The sequence below is a fragment of the Rousettus aegyptiacus genome, unplaced genomic scaffold (assembly GCF_014176215.1).
Source record: "Rousettus aegyptiacus isolate mRouAeg1 unplaced genomic scaffold, mRouAeg1.p scaffold_m13_p_8, whole genome shotgun sequence".
In the NCBI taxonomy this organism is placed as follows: Eukaryota; Metazoa; Chordata; class Mammalia; order Chiroptera; family Pteropodidae; genus Rousettus; species Rousettus aegyptiacus.
The window spans coordinates 32373266-32400576 of record NW_023416311.1 but is presented as its reverse complement, the minus strand read 5'-3'; the positions used below and the strand labels follow the sequence as shown (position 1 = coordinate 32400576).

The window sequence follows — 27311 nt, the reverse complement described above, 5'->3', positions numbered from 1 at the left end:
AGGGCAGATTGACTTGAAAAGTGAATGTTTTATAAATAGATTTTGCCATGGGAATAAGGATATGGAAAGAAGAGTCAAACATTTGAAAAGAATTTATCAAACTCTTTTTGCCAAAAGTATGCCATGGCAAAAAAAAAAAAAAAAAAAAATGTTGCTTCCAAGCTTGGATGCAATGAGCTATGGCCCAGGTTGAAGAAAAGTAGCATTCTACTGTAGTTTTTTAACTAGGCACAAATCAGTCCCACTCTGCAAACCAAGGCTGTGATTATGCCTTAGGCTTTTAAATTTTTCTACACACATCCAATCACACAGAAGATGGGAGAATAGAATATAAGCAACTCTATATTGCCTGTGTAAAAACATTTTTAGCAGCATGACTCAACAGACAAACAGTATAGGTCTAAAATATTAGCTCCCCAAATTCTTCATGTAGACTTTATTGCTATTGTACTCTGTGACCTTTAACAAATTATCTGCCATCCTAGGTCAGGGTCATTGAATCCATTATCATATGTGGTAGTTAGTTTTATAAAGTAAACTATTCTGAGGTCACATTCAATACAAAAAAATTAAAAGAAAGGGTTAAAAAACTATAGGTGGTATAAATGACTAAGCATAACTTTATCATCTCACTACAATGCTAAATAAAAACAATTCAAAATGCAAGGCCAACTTCTCTGTTATTGGTATCACCTTTGAATGTGAAAGACAGGATCTAAATATTATTATTCTTTTGTGGCTACTGTTTGGTCATCTGTAACAAAGTGGGAAAAAAAATCATCCTACTCAAAAGATTGTTAAAGATAAGCGAACTATAAACATGCCTGCCAAGTACTGCTTAAAACAGAAATTACTCTGTAGAAGTTCCCATAATGACCCAGTGGCCTGGAACAATCCAAATTCAGTGTCCCAGCCTATCCATGCACATCCTTTTTTTTTTTTTTTTTTTTATCAGGGAAGTAAATATTCTGGGCACTGCTGACCTCTGAGAAATCATTTGGGTTTTTAGGTACTTGGATGGTAGAACGAAGGAAGGGCAACAACTTCCACTAGATCTTTTCTCTTTTAAATCTTATCTAGGAGTCTTAAATTGAGAATTATATCAGCCTAAAAGGGGAAAATGGAATCAAAATATACATCAGTATCAAACTACAGTATTAAACTACACACAAAACATCAGTATCAAAGTATATATAAAAACAAGTTGGCAATAATTAATAAATCAAAATTCATACTAATTGGAAAGGAAAGGTTGCAGTCAATTCTCTATCTATCTGTGATGTTGAGAAAGTCTATATACCCAATTAATTGGACAGCTCAAAATACTTCTAAGATAACTTTCTGAAAACTCCCTGGGCTTCTGGGTTGGTGGCTTGACCAAAAGGCTGCCCAGCTACAGCTGTCCAAGAAGATCCTTGACTTAGGATAAGTCTGTACTAGCCCTGCTGAGGTACTAGCCCCAAAAGATGAAACAACTTTAAAGAGTCCAAGGAATTCTTCTACCCTCCAAGGAATAATAACCAACAATGTGAGTTAGGACTGGCAAAGTCACCCCAGAGCACCTGAGGGACCCATTGGAGTTGGAGTAGGGAATAAAAGGACTAAGACTAGGGCATGGTCTTAAATTACCTTGCTTCCACAGACAGACTTCTTTAGAATTGGGGCTAACTTAGAATAGGGATAGCTGAGGCTTCCACTTCTGAACATAGGACAAAAGGTACCATTGTTGTGGACAGAGGTTAAGGCATTCCCTATAAATTTTACAAGGTCAGTTAATGCCACTTGGAAATTTCGGAACAATTATTTGTTAAATCACCTTATAGACTATAATTGTTCTTTTATATCATAAACACCATCCCAGTGTATCTCAAAATATGATGAGGGGATCCCTGACATCAGAATCACTTAAGGGTACTTGTTTAAAATACAGATTCCTAAGTTCCACCCCAGACTAGAATCCAGAAAACTAGAGTCCAGCCCATGAATTGAGTTTCTAAGGAGGAACCCATTGACTCAGATGATCCATATCAAGGCAGGAGAATTGTCTATGTAGTCCATTAGAAATTTAAGGACACTAACAGATTAGGGATTTGCATATTTTCCCCAAATGTTTAAGTAACATAAAAACAAAAACAATATTTCTTGCAATGAGTTCTTAAGAACCACTGCAGTTTATTCTACTCACATATAATGAACACCATTATTAAAATATAATTTTGAGCATAAAATTATTGGGAAAAATATCAACTATACTTCACAAAAATATTGCCTTTATTTTGTCACTAAAAGTAATTGTGCTATTAAAGGAAATTATAGTTTTTTTAAGTAGCAGTCATTTGGCTCCAGAAACTTATTAAGCTGTTAAACTCCTCCCATTCTCTTTCAGTCATCACAATTTTTGTGATAAAAATTTATTATTTTTCTTTAAACTATAAATTGCGAACCATTGCAACCAATGATTAGGCTGAATGTGAATTTATATTCAAGTTATAAATTCCCCAAAACATGTTTCATCATAATTGCTAAGGCAGTGTTAACTCTAATAGATTAAATAGCCTCTGCAGTAAAGCTCTGTTTAGTTCTGTTAAGGATTTTTTTTGGGGGGGGGTGGTGGAGAGAGTGCAAAACAATTCAGTTGCAGTGAATTCTCTTAAGAAGCAAAAGAGTTTCTGAAATACATGCTACTGTAAAGCAGTATACCAGTGTTGCATGGTGATGTGACAAGCACCACATTTCTTTTCCAGAGGGATTTTTTTCTCCTGCAAATTCTCCTCTTCAGATTATGGCTATAATTCTTTCACAAAATGTAGTTTGCCATTTCTGAAGAGTCAAACACTCCTTTTCTCCCTCACCAAAACCACAAGTTAAGGCTGAATATAAAATGAAAATAGAACTCAAGAGGCAGGCTTTGTTTGTAGCATGTTGTTTCTACTAAGGGTTGCCCCCTACCCACGCTTCATCCTAGTGCTCCCACTGAAGTATACATGTTATGTTTTAACAGATGGGCGGGCTGGCGGCTGCTGGGCTATAAAACAAAAACGCAGAATCTGCAGAGTGGTATTGAACTGAATGCTCGTAAAGTTCATGGACGTACACTGCCCCAGACAGACCAGGCAGATCCAGACATGCTTACACACACTCATCATACACCCCACAGATCAGAGGGTCCATCTCTGCATCCAAGGGAAGTCCAAGTCTTTTTCCTCTCCATATATTTCTACTTCATTCACCTATCAATTTTATACACAAGCACATGAACACACACATATATGCACAAGTACCTATGCACATGTGCAGATATAGCTATATATCAACATTTCTAATTATTTTCAAAGATCGAAATATTCCCAAATTCTGTAGCTGTCTCCATTTAGTACTCAATAAGCTCTCATTCACATCAAATAAGAATTACAAGATTGTATTCAATTCTATTTAGTCCACACATATTAAAAACAACAACAACAACAACAACACATGTATGTAACTGCCCTCAGAAAAACTAGCTGCTTTTATCCCTTATCATTAAGATTAAAAAAAAAAAATCTATCCCAGACTGAGTCACAAACGAAGTGTCAGGTTTAACCTTAAATCCTGTTGTCAGTTCCTGTCACAACTTCATCACTTAAACACACAGATGCTCAAGCAAACACCAAAGACCAGCCTGGTGGTCCATTTCACGGTCTAGTCTTGGATTCTTCAGGGCTCTGGGCACTGGGACAGACAGTAGCTCCCCCCTGGTTCTAACGACACACCTTGCTGGTGATGTGGATGGAGGTCCGAGCACCTCACGAGGGATGCGAATTCAAGTGCTAATAGAAAGTAATTACAAAGTTTAATATCCGTACTGTCAATTCCTTTCAATAATTGCAAAGCACCGAAGCCCCACCTAACACAACCTGGCTGGTCGGTTAAGTTCTCTGATCGCTGAAGACCCACCGAAACGCGACGATCGCTGGCTCGGACGCTGGTTATCTTACCGCACCGCCCCCAGCGCGGGTTAATTTTTCAGGAGCCCGATCGCGAGCCATCTAGGAACTGCTGTACCTACAATACTGGGCACAGGGGCCACCCCAGAGAGCGAGTCGCCGCCACAGAAGGCCGGGGGACGCGTCCCTGGGCCCCACCTAATGATGGCAATTACAATACACCAAGTTAGTGTGAACGCAGAGTCGCGTCCCGGACCGAGTTGCGACGCTATGAAACGAGAAGTTCGGGAGTAGAGATTCTGGCAAAGAATAAATTCCGTCCAGCCCTGACTTCCCCACAGCGGCCACCCTCGGACAGACGGACCGACGCGCACCCGGACGCGTCCAGTCCTCGGGCTCGCGGAACGGCGCCGAGAGGAGCCGCTCGCCCTGTGCGCCGCCACTCACCCTCCTCTCCGAGTCTAGATCGCCAGTCGACGTCTCGGCTGCGGGTCCTGAATCCCAAGCTGCCCTCAAACGGCGAATGTTCTTGCCCTAGCAGACCCGGGCACGTTGGTTAAGCAGGCACCTCAGAGGGAAAACGACAAGCCCGGCAGCCGCCCCGGCTCACCAGCCGCCGGGAGCGCTCTGACAATTCACCGACCTGCTCAGCGAATGAGGGAGACCGCGGGGCTGAGGAGACCCGGCTACCGAGGGAGGGGAGGCGGGGCCGGAGGGTGGGCGGGGCGGGGCCAGCCTCGGGCCGGCCCAGCTGGGTGGGGCGGGCCCATCCGTGACTGGCGGAGCCCGCAGCCAACCGCGGTGGGGTCAGGTGTGGCCGCGGGCGGTGCCGAGCTCCGGGCTCCGCCCTGTGGCCGCGGCCCAATCGCCGCAGCCGAGGGCTGGCGAGGAGACGCGCGAGCGGCGGTCAAGTTGTCTGTGGTGAGGAACAGGGGCTGCGGGCCCGCGCTGTGGGGGCGGCTGCGGCGGGACTCCGGCGCCTCCGGAGGGAAGTGGCGGCCTTGGAAGGCCCCTGGCCGAGAGAGGCTCGGAGCCGCAGCGAGTCTGTTCGCTGTGAAGCGAGAAACCCAGCTGCAGTTCGGGCCGAGACTGGGTAGACAACGCCCACACCTGGCGCACAGAGAAGGTGCGGAACTTGAGTGCCTCAAAGGAATCTCAGCAGTCGGGGGCAACCAACACCTAAAAAGGATGAGTCCCGGGCCAGATCGCCCAGCTGTCAGTGAAGGTCTGGGCCCGGAACTGGGAGCACCAGGACCTCTGGAAGAGGTTCTTGTTGCGGTCTGGTGGTTATTCCAGAAACGAAACTCCGACTCCACAGACCTCCCGGAAAGTTCATTACTCGTCCCTTCTCCACTCGTACCCTCCACAGTACCACTATCAGGGACAGTACCAGGCACCGAGGTTCCCTTCTCCGACCAAGGCGCCCCGGGCTCTTGCATCTCCGGGGCGAAAGGAAATCTCCGGCACTCGACGGCGCCAGAACACGCGAGATCCTCCTTCCGGTTGGGCTGCCCTGCGAGGTGGCATCCTCAGCGGTGGCTCCTGCTATCCCTTGGATCCGCCAAAGGGATTCAGAACCCTCCATCTTCGAAGGAAGGAACGCCGTAGAGCTCCACATCTGACCCACTGTGCATGCTCGCGACCCCTCCCCTTCGGAAGTCCCTGGACCTAGCCCAGAGACCTCCATGGTGTAGGGTATAGGGGAAGCCTGAGCTTGCTGGATCAGTTGTGGCTGAGTAGTCCTGGAAAAAGGCTTCGCGGCGCTGGGCATATCGCTGGCTGGCTAGGTGAGCCCTTTAGCCGGTTTTTAGGCCCTTACTGTGGCTGTAGCACACATGCAGAGCTGGATATAAAGAGACATAAGAGTCATAGAGCAAAGGGTTGGGATCGCTTTCCAGGCTGAGGCCTAGAACATTAGTAAGCCCTGAACTGTAAGCTATGGGTGAGTAGGGGCTCCTGTGCCTAGAACTGCATCTTCCACAGGTAGGCAACCAACCCATGTTACTAAAACGAAGGTATGCATAGCAGGAAAGGAGTCAAGCTTCCTGGTGCCCTGAACACCTTCATCATTGATCATTGTCTCCTTAAGATAAAAGAAGTCCAAAAGTTTTAGTTTTTCACTGAAGTTAAGTATTCAAGATATCATGTGTGAAGGAATAGACTTCCACAGGTGTTATTTCAGTGGCTGCCTGGCCCCCATAAAGACCTGCATTGTAGCTCCTTCTCATGTGCAGGTTCTGATGAAGGTCATTGCTAAGAAGGATGGCAAAGGGCATGTTGCTGAAAAGGAGTGAAATGGCCTTTCCACTGGGGAAGTCTGCAATTGTGAGGTGACTCTGGACTGGACTGAGTTTCAAATTGTGTCACCTCAGATTTCTCTATCTCAATGGGGAAAGGTCCATAAATAAGTCAGGCTGTCAGAAAGACAAGAAAATCAGTCTGCTTTTAGTTCTTAGTAAGTAGCCCCCTCCCTCCCAAGTTGATTAGTGACGCAGAAATTGCTCGAAGTTAAATGCTCATCTGGGTACAGACAAGGGAGATCATTCAGTTCCAATGATTGCTTAGCATGCTGCTGAGTGGCCTGGGAGAATGGCCTTTGTTGACAAGGAAGTAGATGTAGACCACATGAATGGACTATATACCAGGTCTCTGCCCAGGTCAGGATGGGGGGTAAGGGAGAAATATATATTTTCTTGGATTCCCCTGTCCCCCCCCACCGCCGCCCCCTGCCCCGCATTCCGGGATATAATTAGAGGAAAAGTTTACTGTATTAACACTGTGAAGGTTTTTCACTGATGCCAATGATTATTTTAAAAATCACCTTGGTAATAGCCAAACACTGGCTGTTGACCGTACTTCGTTATAGCATAGCATTTATGTTAGATGGTGAAAAAAGGAAATAGGAAATTTCATGAAATAAGTTAGAACTAAACAAATGACTTCCATGTCTTGATTTCTAAGGTTTTCTGTTTGTTCCATTTATACAGACACAACTATCTATGGGCCCTTGGATAAGTAGCTGTTCTCATTTTCCCTTATAGAATGAATGACATGAGAAGAGAGCACATCTAAACTATGTTCATATTTCCACACCATCTTCTGTTTTAATTGGTATTTGACAAGAGCTTATCACTTAGACACAGACTTATTCCGTTGGTTGCCAGTTTCCTTAACGATCTTTTGAATTTAGGCCATCCTCATATTCTACAAAGGAAAATGAGATTCGTTACTTATCTAAGAACTCATTATAGTCTTATCTGTATCAAACAAAGAGAAAACCATGGATATCTGGACAGGGAAGTCATGTTTAGTTCTACCTATTTCACCAAAGGAAATTTCTCTCCGGGATGAGGAATTTTGTGGCATGGCTTGGGAATGAGGAGATTGAGGTGAGACAGTGGAAGCAAAGCTGATCCCTTTGTAAATGGTGAGCGAATCTGCCTTCAGGCACTGTTACCCATCTGACACTGAAACAAAATTTTGGAACCTAAATTTCAATAGAGCGTGACTAATAGGAGTCCTGGTTCTAATCTGAGCAGCTGGCAGGTTGAGTGCTCCTAATAGTCACTTAACCTCTGTTTCCCTTTACTTCCTTGACCATAAAACAGCACTGGCAGAATTGGTCCACCGTTTATCTGCTTCAAGGAGACACCATGACAATAGTTACAAAGCACTTCAAATGTATGGCATTTGTAGAAGTACTGATTGCTGAAAAGAAGAACAAAATGATATTGAAATGGGAATATAGTGTGGTCTGAACAATTCCTCTTTACACTTGCAATTTTTATTTAAATCTCATTGGGTTGTTGTCCTTTCAATCTATAAGTGAAAACAAGGGAAAAGAGTCCTCACAATCCTTATTCTTTGATAACTAAATGTCTTGGAAGTTTTACTTAAGTGAATAGCATTTTTCTTTTCTATTTTCACCACTTTTCTCAACATATATTCACTTTGAAGATTATTCAGAATTTGAACAGGTTGAGCTAAAAACCTTAGCAAAGAAATGCAATCAGAAGCAGCAGATTCTAATACCACCTATGCTATGGGTTCATTCTAAGACCCTGGGCAAGCTATTAACCTTCCCATACCTTAGTTTTCCATCTATGAAACTGCAGTGATATCTCTGATTAATTTTACAGAGCTAGGAGAGATAACCGATCATAAGGCACTTTGAAATACTAATTGCTATATAGACTACAAAATATAATGTAGGTGTTTTTTTGGCAAATTAAAATATGGTGTTTGTATTTGTATTTTTGTAACAGATTGCTCTGGCACAATATCTGCAACCAGGGTGACACCAGCCATAAAACAATGATATCTCATTGCATTTGAATGACAATGCAATTGCCCATCTGAGAGTTGTTATGTTGCCACAGTTCAACTAAGTAAAAATGTAATAACAGATATGGGTGGGGAAGGAAAGCCTCTCTTCCACAAAACATGAGATTTTCTCATATTTGCCCCAGAAGAAAACTATTATACATTAAACTTCTTAAAAGTGGATACCATTATGTGAGGATGAAAGACTAGAGCGATCTTGAAAAAATGGCCTGACATAAAACTAGACAAATTGGGCAGAAGTTCACTAAAGCAATAAAAAAAATACTCTTAATTTTAAAACTTCATAACAAAATGAGTAACACTGAGGAATTAGGCATTCGGAAAGGGAGGATCATGTGTTCAGGGAGGAAAAATGGACTCCTAATCTAAGTAAAAAATAAGAAAAGTAGATCATTCTAAGAAACAGGGCAAAGAATATGGGCTCTGGAAACACAATAGACCAAAGGTTAGATTTTCTTTCCACTGATTCCTAACTTGAGAACTTAGACAAGTTGCTTCGCTTCTCTGAGCCGAAGTCGTGGGAAGTAAAGGGTGATCGGATTTTTCTCATTGGCTTATTATGAATCGCAGGCTCAAATAGCAACCCCTAATAGTTACTGAGCCCTTACTATGTTCTGAGCATTGTTCTAAACCTTTTAATCCAATGATTCACTTGATCCTCATGATATTGCTGCCATCTCTTCTTCCTCAGTTTCTACCTATGTGTAAGGACTATTCTAGGAAAATATCCCACTATACACTAAAATCAAAAGCTGCTTTTTATAGGTACTATAGATATTCCAAGAAAATTTATTTTTTTATAGGCAACCTCTTTCTTGAACATATTAAGAAAGAAAATAGCATTTTAAACTAGCATTGCCTTGCTTTCATGTGGGAAGGGCTAATCTAATCTTTCCTGATACCTAGGAAATCAGGCTGCAGTGAGTACTTGGTAGCACATGTATTACAATAAAGCAAATAAGGGATTCAGAGTTTGAGATAAAAAGGGCCACAGATAACAAGTAGTGCTTCGAAACCCCAAACTCGTTTCCAGGTCTGAGATTATAAGCTCCTAGAGGATTTGGGCTTCTAAACATGTTCATCTGGATTTGGGATTTAATGGAAGTTGGTTCCCTTGAAGCTAGCAATATGGGAATGATAACTGGTCAACCAAAGAAGGAAAAACACAGATTATCCCTTAGAAATGAATCGTATCACTAGTTATGAATAGCTCAAATTATGACAGATTCACATGTTTAAGTATACCAGGGAAAAATAGTCATGAGTTATAATACACACAATCATTTATTACCCAAGAGAATTTAGGTGCTAATGTGGATGGTATTACATCTGTGAAATTCTGAAACCCACAAAGGATTCCAGGATATGGAGCCAAATAAAACAGTACAGAGGGAAATGATTTTGATTATGTAACATATGCAGCAGTTCATTTCACATTTTGAAATTGCTTTTCAGTCATTGGTTTATTCTTCACAGCACACCTGGGGAGTACATCCATGCTGTTATCCTCTGTTCACAGCTGAGGCAACCGAGACTGAAAGACGTAAAGTGTTTTGTCCAAAAGCACAACAGGGGCAGGGTAAGAAATTATGCATTCATTTCATCATGAGTCTATTCAGCATCTGCTCTTGGCAAGGCACCATGTTCTATGGTGCACAGAGGTGGGTACTGGATATGTGGCCTCAGCCTTGCAGGAAATTGCAGTCCATTGAGGCAAGAAGTAGTTTGTGAATTACATCTCCAGGAGTTCTCTAGATAGCAAGGAGCATGGTTTAGAGGAAGAGAAGGCGAGTCCCCTGAAATTACGAAGACTTGATTTGAGGCCCTTGAGAGAGGGGTAGAATTTTGGCAACTGGAAGCTGAGGGTGGTGGGAATGACGTAGATATGAAGGTGGGCATATTCAAGATATATTGGAGAATGTTTGACTATAGTGGGGCAGTCATGGAAAAAGGACTGGAGAGTGGAAAGAAGCAGATTCTTCAGGATGCCGAATGCCCAGCTAAATATATAAATTTTAACTTGTGGAAAATGGGGACTGAACTCATCTCTGACTTTTCTTATTCACTCATTATCCTAACATGTACTGAGGGCTATGCTTAGTCTCCAGGTGTTTTCCCAAACATCCATTTTTCTAACCTTCACAACATTCCAACAAGATACATATTATTCCTCCTTAAATGGATTTAAAAAAACTAATGCATTTAGAGATTCAGACTTGCCCACGATGTAGCTAATAACTGACAGATGTAGAATTCGAAAGGAGCACTCTTGACTTCCTCACGGACACTGATGTGAAGAATGAGTGCAGATTCTGGACAGTGGACCAGGATGCCCATATAATAATATACCCCTCACCCTAGCTCAGTGTCTTTCCAGAAATAAAAAGTAAATAGGAGAGAAAATTAATTTTTTAACATGTATTTTGTCTAAAGTTGTCAGCTCCCTGCCAAAAAGAAAGACAAAATGTGTTTTCCCCTGTTTCCTCTGCCCTATAATGAACAATAAATGTCTGGATTTTGATAACTTTAGTTTTATGAGCATTAAAAACTTTTTTTACTTACCATTGACATACGATATATTAGTTTTAAGTGTACAACACAGTGATTAGACATTGATATAACTTAAGATGTGGTTGTCTCCAATAAGTCTAGTACTTATTTGATCTTATACATAGTTATTACAGTATTATTGACTATATTCCCAATGCTGTATTTTACATCACCGTGACTGTTTTTATAACTGGCGATCTGGGTATCTTAATTCTTTCTTCTTTTTCACCCTTTCCTTTCTGTCAACAATCAATTTGTTCTGTGTATGTATGAGTTTGTTTCTGTTTTATTTGTTCATTTATTTTGTTTCTTAGGTTCCAAATGTAAGTGAAATCATATGGTATTTGTCTTTCTCTGTCTGACTTATTTCTAAGGTATTAACGCTTAGCATAATACCTTCTCAGTCCATCTACATCATCGCAAATGGCAAGATTTCATTCTTTTTATGGCTGAATAATATTCCATTGTATATATCTCCCATGAGCACTTAAGTTGCTTCCATATCTTAGTTATTGTAAATAATGCTACAATGGACATAGGGGTGCATATGTCTTTTCAAATTAGTGTTTCAGATTTCTTTGGGTAAATGTCCAAAAGTGGGATTACTGGGTCATATGGCAGCTCTATTTTTAATTTTTTGAGGAAACTCCATACTGTTTTCCATAGTGGCTGCACCAATTTGCAGTCCCACCAACAGCGCACAAGGGTTCCCTTTTCTCCACATCCTCACCAACACTTGTTTGTTGATATTGATGATAGCCATTCTGGTAGGTATGAGGTAATATCTCATTGTAGTATATGATGATTAGTTGTATTGAGCATCTTTTCATATGTCTATTGTCTAGTACTTATTTGATCTTGAACATAGTTGTACAAGTAGAAAAGTCATTGTAGAAATGTCTATTCAGGTAGTTTTTTTAGTGTTGTATAAATTCCTTATGAATTTTGTATGTTAATCCCTTATCAGATGTATCACTGGTGAATATCATCTCCCATGCAGTAGAGTTGTCTTTTTATTTCGTCAGTGGTTTCCTTCACTGTGCAAAAACTCTTTAGTTTGATGTAGTCCCATATTTTTTCTTTGGTTTCCCTTGCCAGAGGAGACATATACATATAATAATTAAGAGCAATGTTGGAGAGTTTACTGCCTATGTTTTCTTCTAGGAGATTTATGGTTTGGGGTCTTACCTTTCAGTCTCTAATCCATTTTGAGTTTATTCTTGTATATGGTATAAGAAGATGATCCAGTTTCATTCTTTTGCATGTGTCCAGTTTTCCCAACACTATTTATTGAAGAGACTTTCTCTACTCCATTGTCTATTCCTTCCTCCTTTGCATGGATTAATTGATCACATAGGCTTGGGGTCATTTCTGGGTTTTCTGTTCTGTTCCATTGATCTATGTATTTGTTTTTATGCCAGTACTATGATGTTGTGATTACTATAGCCTTGTAGTAATCAAACTACATCAGGTAGCATGTTACTTCTAACTTGTTCTTTTTTCTCAAGATTCCTTTGACTATTTGGGGTCTTTTGTGTTTCCATATAAATTTTAGGATTATGTGTTCCAGTTCTATGAAAAATGCCATTGGTATTTTGATAAGGATTGCATTGAATCTCTAGATTGCTTTATGTAGTATGGACATTTTAAAATAGTGTGAGCAATTTTAATACATTCTTGATCTCAGATTAGTCTTTCCACTAAATCAGAATCTCTCTCAAATTGGTCGATTCAGTCTCTAATCCCTTCCCCTTACTGTGCAACCTAACTTATTTATCTAAGTGACCTATAAGGTCTCCATCTCATTTTGAATTTTGCCCATCAAGAAATAGCTTTTTCTCTCCAAATACAGATTTCTAATTAGCATTTTTACTGTTTAATCATCAGGACTACAATACAAGTGAAAAAAGTATTACCGTTAACTCAAAAAAATATTTAGAAAGGAAACAAATAGGTTTATTTAGATTTTCCTCCAAAGAAATGAAGAAATGCTCTAAGGAGGTGGATGGACACTTAAGTGACATAAAAATTAAAACTGACAATATTAACATCTGTTAAATAGAGTGCTTCACATTGGTCTAGTTTTGTGGAAGAGTTTTTTGTTGTTGTTTGTTTTGGGTTTTTTTTAAAGGCTATCCATGATCAGGTAGAGAAATCTTCCTCTAGAGCAAATATCCACCACAAATAACAGGCCAGTTTTGATCTTCTGCATGAAGACAAATGGGGAACTACCAAAGTTAGGTATTTCAATCTCAATAAACAACATTCTCCTTGTATCTCAACCCTCCAGTGTCATATTTTACTTTTCTCAGATGATATTTTACTAACCAAATCATATATGTTTAAGAGTAAATGGTTGAGTATTTCTCCTTTTTTTTTTTTTTTTTCGAATTGGAAAGAGAGAAAGTAAAGTTAACATGTAAGGATGATTAAATTTCATCTATGATCCTTAATATCCCCTGTGAAAGATATGTAAAACAAGCACTGGGTTGGAAAATTGTACCTGATTTCTCCTTTGTCTTAAAATGCCACCTGATTTTAAGGAGAGTAATGGTTTGGGATGTGGTGGTCTGTGTTTCATTGAGGAAAGTGACGAAACTAATTCATAATGTCTTGGTTTCTAGATCTGTAAAGCAAGGATGCTTACCTTGAAGTATGGAGAAAACAAGACTTTGAAAGACTCATAGGAAATCATAAACTTACAGTAACCATTTGCATCTCTTTACAGAGGAAAAAACCCACAAATAGATACTTCTGGGGATTTTACACATTGATGGAAGAAAGTGTTCAGGATATCTAAGCGAATCCCATTAAAGGCATGTATTAGCATTAATTTCTCCTAATTATTGAAATGAAGCCAATGTAGTTCCTTCTCTTCTTAAGATTTCAACAAAAGTGCTGAGACTCTTAATGTTTACTGAGTTAGAAACATGCTGGAACTAACGTTATTTAAAAACAGTAACTTCTCCAACCAATGAGGCTTCTTGCATTGAGGCTCTTTTCACAGGACCTTCTGAATTCTGATGGAAGTCTAATCGGATATTGCAGGTAGAAAAATGTATGAGAAGTTAAATGACATTTCAATTTGGTGTGTGCTGAAGGTTAGTCTAGGGAGTTTCCAGGGAACCAGCATGTGGGCTGACCAAACCTTAGGAGTCCCTGTAGGGAGGTGGTTGTTGGTCTTGACCTGATTCAGTGACCCAAGATCATTGACTTATAGTAACCCTGTAAACATCTCAAGGAACTCTTGATAGCCTCTTTAGTAACGACTACAATATTGTCTATAGATATAAGTATACAATAAATATTTGTTTAATAGAATTTGTTAGCAGGTCCTAAGCTTAACAAAAGCAAAAGCAGACAACTGCCCTTGGGAATATAACCCAAACTTTTGGGAACCCAAAGGAGAAAGCATTATCAAGGTCAAGTGGCCCCAGAAAGATCATGCTTAGGATTCATGGCTCAAACCAGGTATGGTGGGCACGAGGGCACAAATTCTCATTCAGAGTCACAGAAACCTTCAATTGTAGATGAACTGGAATATATAATTGGACCTGGCCCTTGAAATTTTGTGGTCCTTTCAAAGCAAAATGGAAAAAAAGAAAAAAACATGTCTGTTGTCTGACTTCTTTTCCTAAGAAACTGAAAATAGTGCAAATGAGCCTTTTGTTGTAGATCATCATCCTTACAAGACCTATCTCTGGTTCCAACGTTGGAAGAACTTCCCCTATCTCTCCCATTTTTACCCATCCCTGACTTGAAATAGGTCTCAAGGTCTCATTTTGACCATATATTCTTTCAGCTATGATGAGGAAGTGAGGAGAGGTTAATATAGCCTTGTAAAAACCATCAGCAAACTAGAAAACAACTACAAGCTTAACATCAACAATGAGTTTATAGCATTAACTTAAAGACTTGTGTGAACAGGCACAAATGTTTTATAAGAATATTTTTTCAGCAGAGTGTATTTATAGACAAAATCTCTAATTGCATTGTGAATGATAAATAAGAAGTTTAAACTATATTTCAGAGCTCTTTTATATATTTATTTGCTGCCATCATTAGCTTTGTTTTCTTTGTGACTACAGATTAGGTCTGTTTATTAGTCTTGGTACAAATGGCGAATTGCTGCATTTTGGAGCTGGGAAAGGATCTTTCAGGTGATGACGAAGGTTGTAGGAAGGCTTGTTTGAGAATTTATTTTGGTATTTGTTTCATTTTAAAAGTCTGTGACTAGGAGTTTCTTCCTGTCTTATAAGCATGCGTATAACATTTTTATGTTTGTTGAGTGCCTTACAGTCCTCCATTAGTCTCCACAATGCCCCTTGAGAGTGGGTCAGTATTACCTCCTACAGTTTATATTTGAGGAAATTTAAGATCCAAAGGGATTATTTGATTTGTACAAGGTCACCCAGCATGCAAGCCTAGCTAATAAAAGATGACTGCAAAGCTCTTTGCAAATAAAAAGTGCCTAATAAATGTTAGGTAGTATTAATGGGCAAGATCCCAAGATGAGTAAAATATTTTCCAGGAGTAAAGTGCTCATACATGCTCTATAAAATTAATTCTTTTTAACCTCAAGGCAACTTTTGAAATAGGAATTCTTGAACCTGGCTGTGCATCAGAAGCATCTTTATTGTTTTCAGAACATGTGAGCACCTGGGCCCTTGCCCAAGATACATAATCATAATCTGGGAGGCGGGACCCAGATAATTTGTATCTTGAAAAAGCTCCATGGGAGATTCTCATGCTCAGCAAGGCTTGAGAACCATCACTCTAGAGTAGAATAATAGCCTCGGTCAAGCCAAATGTAACAATAAGACACTCTGGAGTCATTCTAGGAGAAAAAGTCTGACGTCTTCCAGGCTTCTGTCTACCCAGTTCACAATTATTAGCAAAACAGCTGCCTCCATGAAATAATCAACTATAGTAGCGATATGTGGAATTCCAGGAAATAGTGCTGAGATTAAAGTCTATTTAAGAATCATCAGTGTTTGAATGTTATAATTTATTAGTAAATTTACTGGGTCCATGCTAATGTTTCTATTCTGAGTATGTATGATAATTGATATAATAAGAACCTATAATATCTGCTTATTCATCCATCTGTCAAACATTTATTGACTACTTATTATATATGATTACAGAGTGAAAATAGTGGCCTTTATTCACAAGGTGTTTATAATCAAGTGATAAAACAAACATAATATTAAGCCATACGTATTAAGTGGTAATCAGAGTATATATGAGGGATTATTCATAACTGCTAAAAAGTTGAAACAAACCAAATGTCCATCAGCTGATAAATGGATAAATAAAATGTGGTATAATCATACAATGGACTATTATTCAACAAAAAATGGGATCAGGTACTGATATATGCTATAACATAGAAGAACTTTGAAAAACTATGCTAAGTGAAAGAAGGCAGTCACAAAGAACCACATGTTATATGATTCCATTTATACGAAGTATCTCAAATAGGCAAATCTGTAGAGAAAGAAAATAGATTAGTAGTTGCCTAGGGCTGGTAGGTAGTGTGGGGGAAGATGGGGAGGGACTATTCATGGGTACAGGGTTTCTTTTTGGGATGATTAAAATATTCTAAAATTGATCGTTGCACAACTCCATGATTATTCTAAAGAACCATTAAATTTTACACTTTAAATGGGTGGATTGTATGGCACATGAATTATATCTTAATAAAGTACATGTATATATACATATATATGTATATATAATATATGGTGCTAGATAAACTCGGAGGAAAGAGTGATTAATTAATTTTAACTGGAAGAAAATGGTGTAAAATTTCCTGGAGGAAATGGCATTTGAGCTAATTCAAAAAGAGTGATTTTGTAAAGAGGGAATGTATGCTCAAAGATACTGTCAAAGTGTTGGTGCTTCCATGTAAGGGCAAGTTATCTAGAATAGATGGAGTTTAGGATACATGAAAGGTACAGTAGATGGGGGCTAGATACAGGACTTTTACTGCTGTGCTAAGTTCTTTAGTTTGGTTTTCATTTTTATAAGCAATTGAGAACCATGATGAATTTGTGAGTGGTCAATCAGGCCTGTGATTTGGAACGATAATTGAAAATGATGATGAGGTAGATGGGAGATGGGGTGGGAGGACAGTGAGTAGGGGAGACCATTTAGGATGCTAGGCTTTTGCAGTGTGTAGGCAAGAGATGATAAAGTCCTCAATTATGACAACAGCAGTGAGCACTGAAAGGAGACAGACTGAGAAAACAATGAGGTAGAATTATAAAAGAGCAGTGTTAGAGATGGTAAGGCATGACATATATACAGCAGAATATTTTAGACCACAGAAAGGCTTGAGTTTTTGTTGTTGTTGTCATTGTTATTTAGAATCATAATGCAAAAAACTTGTTGAAATACCACCAACCAGCCAAAACTATTGTTGAAATAACACCAACCAGCCAAATTGTAGCTATTTAACACCTTGTCAACAAGGGTTTGATTACAGAGACTCTTAATATTTAGCAAAGGAATGTATATTGTGAATAAAGGGTACATTGAAAGAGAAATGCTATCCCACCATTTTGTGAGCTCTTTGGCATCACAGCTTTCCTTATTGGAGATGAAGCAGTCATTTGTGGCCTGTTTGAATGACTAAGTATCTACCTCTTGCTCAGAAACTTCCCTAGAAACACTTCCTTTGGTATGAGTAGCTTGGATTTACTACCTGGGCAACACCTCCCATCCCGCACCCACACTGACTCTTGTCTCTGTCTCATCAGCAAGTGCTCATAAACAGCATTTTGTTTTGCTTCTAGTAAGAAGAGCACAGTGTCTGAAAAGTGTAGGGAAACTGTACTACACATTGTAACTTTTACCTACAAGTGTTCTTGTGGGGAAGATCTGAAACCTTAGAAGTCTTAAAGATCAGGAAGACCAAGACTGGCTTTTCTCTAAATCATGCAAGGCCACACCTATGTCTTCCAGAAGAATGAGGGGCAGTCAGATCCTGGGCAAGGTTAAAATAGATACAGTTTCGCCCAATGCATGGGAATGTACCCGCCGGGGGTTTGTCATGGCCTCTTTTGTGGGCTTTCGAAGGTATTGCAACAACACTGCCTGCTGCTAGCAGTTTGGGAACAGCGTCCTTGACAGGTGCCCTATATGAGTTTAACCAAGCAGGGAACACCATTTAGAACACCACTCACTGAGATGTGGCTCTTATCTGCTCCTGTCAGTGAACAATGACTACAACAAACCGTGTTCAATCACAGTTGTTAACAGAGCTAATTACAGCAGTTTTAGGTGGGAGGAATTCCAGTGGATGCCTCTAAGGGATTTCAATCACAGGTTCAAACTTTGTCTTTGCAGGTAAGCAATGGAAAGAGGCCCCTTGGGGGACCTTTAAACAATAGTCCTGCAACTCTGAACATGCATCCATCTTTATGCCACAGGTGGTGAGGCATCATGTTCAAAGGAGAACCACCAAAGGAAGAAGGAGGAAAGGGATGCTAAAAGTCAGTAGGGTACATACATATTCTGGATTAAACAAGAGCAGAACTGGGTATTATTCCTTGGGGTGTCTTTGACTCACTGCATGACCTCATGGAGGTCATTTCCCCTTTCTGAGCCTCACTGTTCGCAGGATAATAATACTGGCCCTATTTATATCATGAGCTTGCTGAAAGAATAAAATATGAAATATATATATTTAAACATAAAAGTTGGGGGGGGGGAAATAGAAAATCCTATATAACTCTAGGTAGTTTAATTACCTTCTCTTCCGCAGAACAAGAGAAAAAAATTCATGCTGTTGTAGATCTCAGACTTTATTTTCTGATGCCTCTGAGTGATTCTGTGGTTTGCTCATCTTCAGATTTGCCTTACCCTCCTCAAAGCAACAATTCGGCATAAACTAACCTCTAGTGTGAGGGGTGGAGAAGACCCTACGGCTCTGAAGAGTTCAAGGCCCTGCTCCCATCTAGTTTCACATCTTCGTTTCACCTGCTGCAGCCCTGGTCTTGAAGACCTCTTCTCTCCCCTCCGTGGGACACCCAGTTTGGGAGGAGGATGTCAGCTCTGAATGAGCCCCATAGTCAAATTGAGACTTCAGGGAATACCTCCAGAATTGAACTGAAAAGAATTTCTAACATGTGCTGAACATGTCTTAGTATGGGTCTTTAACTACATTTACTTTCTTGCTGAAAATCAGAGCACACTTCTAACTAACCAAGGGACCTCTACGTATCTGATGTTGCTGTCAGTGGTAGAAAAGGATCTATTATGGATTTGGCAAGGAGGACACAGAAGATTTATTTCTAAGGGTTGAAGATTTATCTTTTTCAAATATTCAAAACCAGTCAAGGCATTAAAAAATATCAGTGAAAAGTGATCATGTTTTGTAAGCAGTAGGAACTATTCTTGACTTCAAAATAATAAGGAAGATTTATAAGGATCCCAAATCTATGGTTTTTAAAAAAATGATTTGACAATAGGATGCCAGGGGGACTATCGAACTTTTAACTGTCCTCTTTGGTGAGGCAATGTCTCCATTTAAATGAACGCCTTCCATTGAATGCTTAAATTTCTCCCTTTCTCTTTTCTCCTCACCATCATTTAGATTATTTTCAGTGTTCAGCATAACCAAAACATATAAGTAGGGAATTGCACATAATTGTAGGCTCTGCACCATTGGCAAAGTGATGCTTCTCCCTAAGCATTTGTAATCATCTGTTCCACTCTTTCTTCCTTCTAGAGAATTTACTTAGAATGACGGCAGTGTCTTTTATTTCTCCTGAAGACATCCTTTGGCCCTACTTTGTGTACAGGTTATAAAACATATCACAAAATGCAATATTGTATTTTTCTTCTAGTCACACATATACAAATGGAAAACACCACTTTAAATGAATAGAGCAAATTGAAATATCTAAATCATGTTTTTGTCTATTAAAGTTATTAGGTAAGGGAAAGAAATTAAAAAAAAAAAAAAAAAAAAGCTTTTATAACTCAAAGGCCCTGAATGCGTTGGCCTGCGTCTGCCAGCTGGGAGGTTGCTTTTTGCTGTTAGGTGAGAACTCAATGGTATCTTTGCCTGTCAATCTTTCCTCTATTACTAGTGTAGAGAAATGTCACACTGCTAAAAACTCTAACATGAAAGTGTTTCACAGAGCAGGATTCTTTCCAAATTCAGGAATCTTGCTAGTTTTCAAGACAAGAGCCGTCATGCAGAACCAAAGGCTGAAACTAGAAGTGAGCATTCACAATGGGAATAAATCCCACAACCTGTGGTTTTTGAATGTCTTAATCTCCTCCAACCTTAAAAGAGTGATGTTGGTCTTATTTGAGGATAACTTTACAAAGAAAATGGAAGGACAGGTGGAGTTAATCCTAAAACTTAGTTCCACTGACAGTTCTTTTCCAGCTTCTAATGCCTTTTTATTTTATTGCCCAGACTGTGAATAGATGCCCTTTTTCTCTTCTTAGCATTAAACTCCTAAGAAAGAACATGTAACACCTTCCTTACTTGCTCAGGGAGTAAGTTGTCCTAAATAACGGAGTTTCTCAGCTGATAGCTGACCTAGTCCCCTGATGCAATTGTACATTTTAACCCAATTTTGAGGGAATTGTTGTCTACGGTTTGTTTCTCTTTCTTCTGCCTTAATGGCCAGGGCATGGGTTGACATTATTGGGAGGACTGAGGACAACTGCTGGGGTCTTCTGTCCAGTGCAGAGCTATAGTAAGGCTACAGTAAGGCCATCAGGGTTTCTCAAGGGAGTTGGGTCACACTGGTGGATTGTGAGTAGCACAATGAAGTCGTAGGCTGAAATTGCCTTTAACTTGTACCTTCTCTACTTCTTGGTGTTTCCAAATCATTAAGAAAAGTTCCAGTTAATATTAAGCCTACCCTGTGTCTATCAGGAATGGTTCAAATATAACATTCTGGCATGAGGAAGGGATGCCTATGTCACTCAATTTGGGCCTATAGCTGGATTTTTATTGTGTTTAATCTATCATCTGGCACTGCTACGATGAGCTGTTCTCCATCTTTTGTATGATTTTAATACTTCCCTCCTTCTCCGAAGCTTTATGTCCTTCTAGGCTTTAGAATTCAGAAGTCCTTAGCTTTGGCAGTCATCCTTTTTGAACCGGAGAGGGGAGGTAAAATGCAAAATATCAGTGCATAAATTAAAGACTGGCCAGATGAGGCCATTCTCTGCTGGTTCTGCCTTAACAGTCAGCATAGATTTCTGTCAGTGGATAGATGTAAGATCTGTGCCAGGTGTAGGATTCCGGGTCATAGCATCAAAGTATTATGGTCCCTGTGTTAAGCAAGAGCTTTGGATCTGGTGTGTGTCTGGACTAGGATGAGTTGGCATGGTTTACTCTCTGGCTCCAGTGCCAGAGTTGCTCTGGAAGCCTCTGAATTCTCCTGCCCAGTTGCTTAGCTCTTCTAAGATAGGCTGAAAGTTACGATACTTCCCTACCACTACTTGTGTTTGAGGGCATTGATTAATTAAGTCTTAAGCTCCTCTCCGATACTTTTTCTTAGAGTATCAAATGAGATGTTTGAAAATTTCCTGAAAGTTGGATACTTTGCTATCTGAATTTCTCACTCATCATTTAAATGCAGTTTTCTTTGATTCTACATCTTCCTCTCCTCTCCACCAAATTTTTTTCAATAAGATTGTTAACATTTGTATTAGTTTCCTATTGCTGCTGTAACAAATTACCACAAACTTGGTGGCTTAAAACAACACAAATTTATTGTCTTATAAACTTGAGATCAGAAGGCCAGAAGTCTAACATCAGTTTTAATGGACTAAATTCAAGGTGTCAGCAGAGCTTCTTCCTTCTGAAAGCTAGAGAGAAGAATCTCTTTCTTTGTCTTTTTTAGCTTCTGAAGGTCCCTTGTGTTTCTTGGCTCATGACCTCTTTCATGTATCACTTCAACCTCTTGCTCCCATTGTTACATTTTCTTTCTCTTCTGTAGTCAAATCTCTCTATTATAAGGACACTTGTGGTTACATTTAGGACCTACTTGGATAATTCACAATAAATGTCCCATCTCGAGATTCTTAACTGCATCTGCAAATTCGCTTTTGCACGTAAGGTAACATTCTCAGATTCTAGGGATTAGGACCGGATATCTTTGGCAGCCATTATTCACCCTACCATAGTATTAATTTCCTAATTTTAAAATCCAGTGTCTTCTTGTCAGTCCTCATCCTAGCTCTTCTGACATTTGATACTGTCAGTTACTCTGGGAAAAATTCTTCCTCTGACTTCAAGATATGGGTTATTTTCCATTGTCGTGATGTTTTTATTCTCTATCTCTTTCTAGAATGCAAGCCCTTGAGCAAGAACTTTGGCTATTTTGTTTGCTGCTCTATCCCCAGTGCTTAGAATAGTGCACGGCACTATTGAATAAGGACAGGCATCAAATAATACATATTAGATGAACTTTTCCCACTCTGGTTCTATCACCTTTCATTCCCATTTCCTTCACTAGCCCTTCTCTGCCCATATGATCAAGATTGGTATTTCCCAGGGCTTAGTTCTAGTCTGCTTCTCTCTGCATATGCCAGATGGGTGAAGTTCCAATCATATTCTAGGGGCTCTCAAATCCAGACCTCTGTTTTGAACTTCCAACGTTAATCTTTTACCTGGATATCCATTAACATGGCAAATCCCCCATGTCCCATATTTCCCATCTGCAAAGCACAATCAAAAACCAACCTCCCATTCCTCTTATACTCTCTTTGTGAGGGAAAATGTAAGTACAAGGATTTACCCAATAGCCATAGCATGAAGACTGGGCATCATCCCAGACTCCATGTTTTCTCTTTGCTCACTCCCCGCACCCCCGCCTCCAGTCAGTCATGAATTCTTGTCATCTTTACTCTCAGGTATCTTCTGATATTTCTTTCTAACTCCCACTGCCCTGGTTCAAGTCCTCATTACACTCAAACCATTCATCTCGACTTTCGAATATGGTAGAATGACATGCTCTTAAACTTTTTACATGTGTGCCAGGGCTACTGAAGATTGCCAGCCATGCTTTCTGTCTCTGCTGAGTGGGCAGTGACTATGATGTGCATACCACATGGTCTTAGTCTCCACAGCTGATTGGGCCAGGGATGAACACCTGACCCAAGGGTGGCTCTTTCTATAGGCTTGATCAACCAACATATGCCTTGGGTGGCTAGTTATAAAATATAAGCTGAGTAAAATTTGCCTTTTGAGATTTCAGAATAGAAAATCTGAAACTCAGACCACTGTTTGCTGAACAGAAGGTTCAGTAGAAATGATGGGCATGAGCAAGTTGTAGTTATGAGAAAGCAAAGACTGTGAGTAAGCAGGAGAGCTGGTGATCCAGGAGAGAAGTGGGAAAGAAAGAAGCTGAAGCACTGTGAGAAGGGTGCTGCCTCAGTTTCTGGGTTCCTTAGGAGGATTTCCTGAGGCCTGACCCTATTGTGGTGATTCCTATTGTCAGATTTCCATGAGTGACTGTATTATTATAAACAAACACACACACACACAAACAAAACAACCCTAATCTGAGTGAACTTCTGCTTCCTGCAATAAACTGGCCAAAGAATTGTGTGTTCTAGAAAGCCCTTATAATGTTATGATGAGACATGTGGAAGAAAGCAGCATTGTAACTACAAGCAGCAATATGCAGTCCCAAATTCAATGTTTATTCCACTCTTTTTTAAAGCATCAGCTAAGGAAATAAAAGAAAAGAAAGGTCATATCACTATTTCCTTGGAAGTGGGAGAATATTATGATGACCTGGTATCAGAACCTGTCTTTATATAAAAACAAATTGATCTCTGCAAACATAATGCCAGAAAGAAAAGGTAATCATTACCACAAATACATAAAAATGACTATAATAAGTGACATAACATTGATGTTTACCACCTTTTAGATATTATGTTTCTAGAGAGCTGCCTTTCGATTTGCCACCTATTGGGACCAGAGAGATTGCTGAAGGTCTCCAGGATTCTTAGTCACATGACCACATTATTCTCTTAAATAAGATTTAATAAGTAAATTTGTTGAAGATATATAGGTAAGAAACAATGTTAGGCACAATGTAATTAATACTCTGAATGTGGAATACAATCAGAAAGCATCTTTGTTTATGTCCCCCACTACAGAGATATTCAATGGGGGAATTTCTTACTCTGTTTAGGATAAAATTAAAATCATATAGTGTCAGGACTCTTTTGAGTATTCTCAAGCAACAGAAAGTCCCATGGTCATTTCGAATTGTGTTATTGTGCCTATTCCAATGCCATAAGCAAAACTTAGAACTTGATTTAAAATTAAGTCTTACCCTTACCCCAGTGAGAAGCCATGTGTAGATGGGAAGCTGTAGAAGGAGAAAGTCTTTCTCTCTTTGCTCCTGGCAGTTTCTGATCCTTCTAGGATTGGGAAGGGGGAAAGTAGGAGATGTGGGGAGGGGCATGAGTGTTGTCTGGTGAAGTTGTAAGATGCCTTTCAACTTTCTGGGTCTGGTAAATGTTTAAAGCAGACCACATTTTACAGAGGTTTTTGTGGGATCTTGGGAGATCGCACTCACAGCTGGTGATGTCTCACCTGCAGTTCCCCAGATTCAGGCAAATCTTCTCTCCATTTGAACAGCCACTTACTTCCTTAGCCACTAGGAACCTAGTGTTCTCCCTCTGCTTCCCCTCTTCTAAGGTCCACCTGCTCCTTAGGCTCCCCCTAGCCAGCCCTTGCTTATGATTGACCCAGATCTAATCCATGAAGAGACACATGCACACATACACACATTCTTCCCCTGGACAAACTCAGAGCAACAGCAACTCCCCTTCCGTCTGCACCAGGGTGGCTTGCTAGTTCATCTTACACATGATTTCCCAAGAGGGAGCTGTGTTCTTCCTACCCAGGGACATATATTAGGCTGTCTGATGAGTCCCACTTATGTCCCTTTTCTCTTGACATATCGAGTGACCCCAACCTTTTACTTTGGGGGGAAGTGAGAACACAATTTTCTTTAGAAAAGATTCTCCAAATATCCTCTCTCCAGTCTCCAACAATTCTTATGTAATCTAGTATTTCCTTTGGGATGTAGCACCTATTGTTTCTTGGTGCCTCAGCCAACACTTTAACACCCTGTAAGTATAATGAGTTCCTGTTTACTTGTTTGAAATTCTAAAGTCAGAAGTTTGTTGTTTGGATGAAGTCCCCACACTGCCTACATACCATGGTTATACTCAGGCAGGAAGTGCTCCAAAAGAACAAACATCCAGGGCCTCTGGCCAGTCCTGCTTTCTGAAGGGAACCAATGGATTCTCTCCCTTAGCTCAGCAGACCCTGAAACTCTTGGAACTTTTCCAGCTGGTGATCTAAGAGAAAGACCAGCAACCCTAGGACATGGGCCATGCAGCCCTCATGCTGCCTAGAGCATGGTGCCAGGGAACACAGGGTATCAGACACACAAATGAGCCATCTTGTTTATGGTCCTCTCTCCCCAGTTGTACTGAAGATGTGAAGGCCCTGCAGGTCTAGTAGAGGGGATTGCTGAGCTGAGCATGTTTGAGGACTAGAAGGACTGAGTGGGGCTGGGATAGAGGCCAGATACACTTAAAGAATCAGGAGCCAGAGAGCTGACTCTAGCTGGGGACAGGGAGGACACCACTTCAGGGGAAAAAAAAATCACATTGCTTGAGGTCTTCGTGATGTGGACCCCAAACGATCTTGTCAGGTTCATCTCATTCACTCCCCTCCCCTTCACTACAGCTATACAAAACCACCTGCTATTTTCTAAATATGCCATGTCCCTCCACACTCTTCTTTTTCACATGCTAGTCCTTTGGGATGGGATGTCCTCCTCACTCTTAACCCTACTCCTATTGTTTTTATCCAACCATCAAGACCTAGTTTAAGTCTAATTTTCTGTGAAGCCTTCCCACCACTGTCCCCATCTGGCTGCTATGTTTTTTACACGTCTCAGTTCCAGCTCTCATGGCACTACGTTGTAGTGCTTTGTTAACTTGCCTCTTCCTGCTCCCAAGAGACACTGATTGTCTCTCAGACAAGGACTGCGCCTTATTCATTTTTTGAACTCCCACCACCTACAAATGTTGTAGGGACTTCTATCGCTGTGTAACAACGTATCGCAAATTTAACAGCTTGAAACAAATATATTATTTCACAAGTCTAGGCATAGTATGGGTATATTCTCTGATCAGAGTCTCACTGAGCTGAAATCAAGGTGTTAGCCAGGGCTTGAGCTCAGGTACCTCTTCTAGACTCACTGATTGTTGACAGATTAATTTCCTTGAAGCTATAGGACTGATGTCCCCATTTTCCTTATAGCTATTGGCCAGGAACTACTCTCAGCTCCTAGAGGCCTCCCACAGTCTCTTGCCATGTGGCCCCATTACACAGTTCACAATATTGATGCTTATTTCTTTCGAGACTAACTGGAACACATCTCTTTAATTTCTTCATCTATAACCAGCCACAGAGAACTCTCTTCTTTTAAAGGGTTAACCTGATTAGATCATGCCCAACCAGGATAACCTTCCTTCTACCATACAGTGTAATATAATCATGGCAGTGATATTTAATCATGTTCATGAGTTCCACGCACACTCAAAGGAGAGGGAATACAAGGATGAGCATTCATTGGAGTCCTCCTAGAATTTTGCCTACTACAGGGCTCAATAAATATTTATAAAATCAAATAAGACATGTTCCAGAAATTTATAAATTATAAATGTTGCTATTCAATTATACAATTTTTACCTCTCTTATTTTGAAAGGCTTTTAAAGTTGCTTCCTAATCTGTGTTGTAGAGAGAATGATTGAAGGTGCTCTATGTGAGATAACATGATACCCCTGTGGTGAGCCTAGGTAGTTCTGGAAATTTGGGGTGGGTGGCAAGACCTGGTCTGACAGCTGACTGACTGTGGCCTCAGGCTAAGTCGGTGAAACTCTCTAAATGTCAGATTTCTCTTCATGTATAAATAAGGGGTCGGGGTGGGGGGTGGGACAAGATAAGATCTAAGGTTGGCCAGCTCTAATATTCTGTGATTTCTAAGACTAAATCATACTGATCAAATTTTTATTTAACTGAGGGACTCATAATATTCAAATTCATTAAAATAGTTCACAAAAGAATTTCATTATAGATGAAATTGCAATGATGTGATTTTAAAAGGAACAGGCAATTTTGTTTTGAAATGAACCCATTCCTATATTGGCCAAACCTCACTAAATATAAATAAGAGTACACAACTACATTTTTAATACTTCATATAAAATGGTGAAGAATATTTTGTCTTTAGATGACATATCTGCCCATTTATAGTCAGAAGTGAATTTTCCCCAAGATTTTAAAACCTGATAAAACTACTATTTTATAAGCTTAGTTAACTCAATTGATAATAACTGAAAAACTATCAAAGCAGTACTCAAATATTACAAATCAATTCACTGACTACATGCAAAGCATGTTGAGACTCATA

At 39.9% G+C, this 27311-nt stretch overlaps 1 protein-coding gene and 1 long non-coding RNA gene across 2 annotated transcripts in view; one reads left to right on the top strand and one right to left on the bottom strand.

Moving 5' to 3' along the window:
* The window catches only part of MARCHF3 (membrane associated ring-CH-type finger 3), a 131593-nt gene extending 126986 nt beyond the window's left edge, over positions 1-4607 (bottom strand). The window contains exon 1 of the mRNA XM_016121935.2: positions 4374-4607. The gene's annotated coding sequence lies outside the window, so the exon portion shown is untranslated. The remainder of the gene's footprint in view (positions 1-4373) is intronic.
* A 284-nt stretch (positions 4608-4891) lies between these two features.
* The window catches only part of LOC107498610, a 140189-nt gene continuing 117769 nt past the window's right edge, over positions 4892-27311 (top strand). Inside the window, exon 1 of the long non-coding RNA XR_004952550.1 lies at positions 4892-9849. This is a non-coding gene — a long non-coding RNA (uncharacterized LOC107498610). The remainder of the gene's footprint in view (positions 9850-27311) is intronic.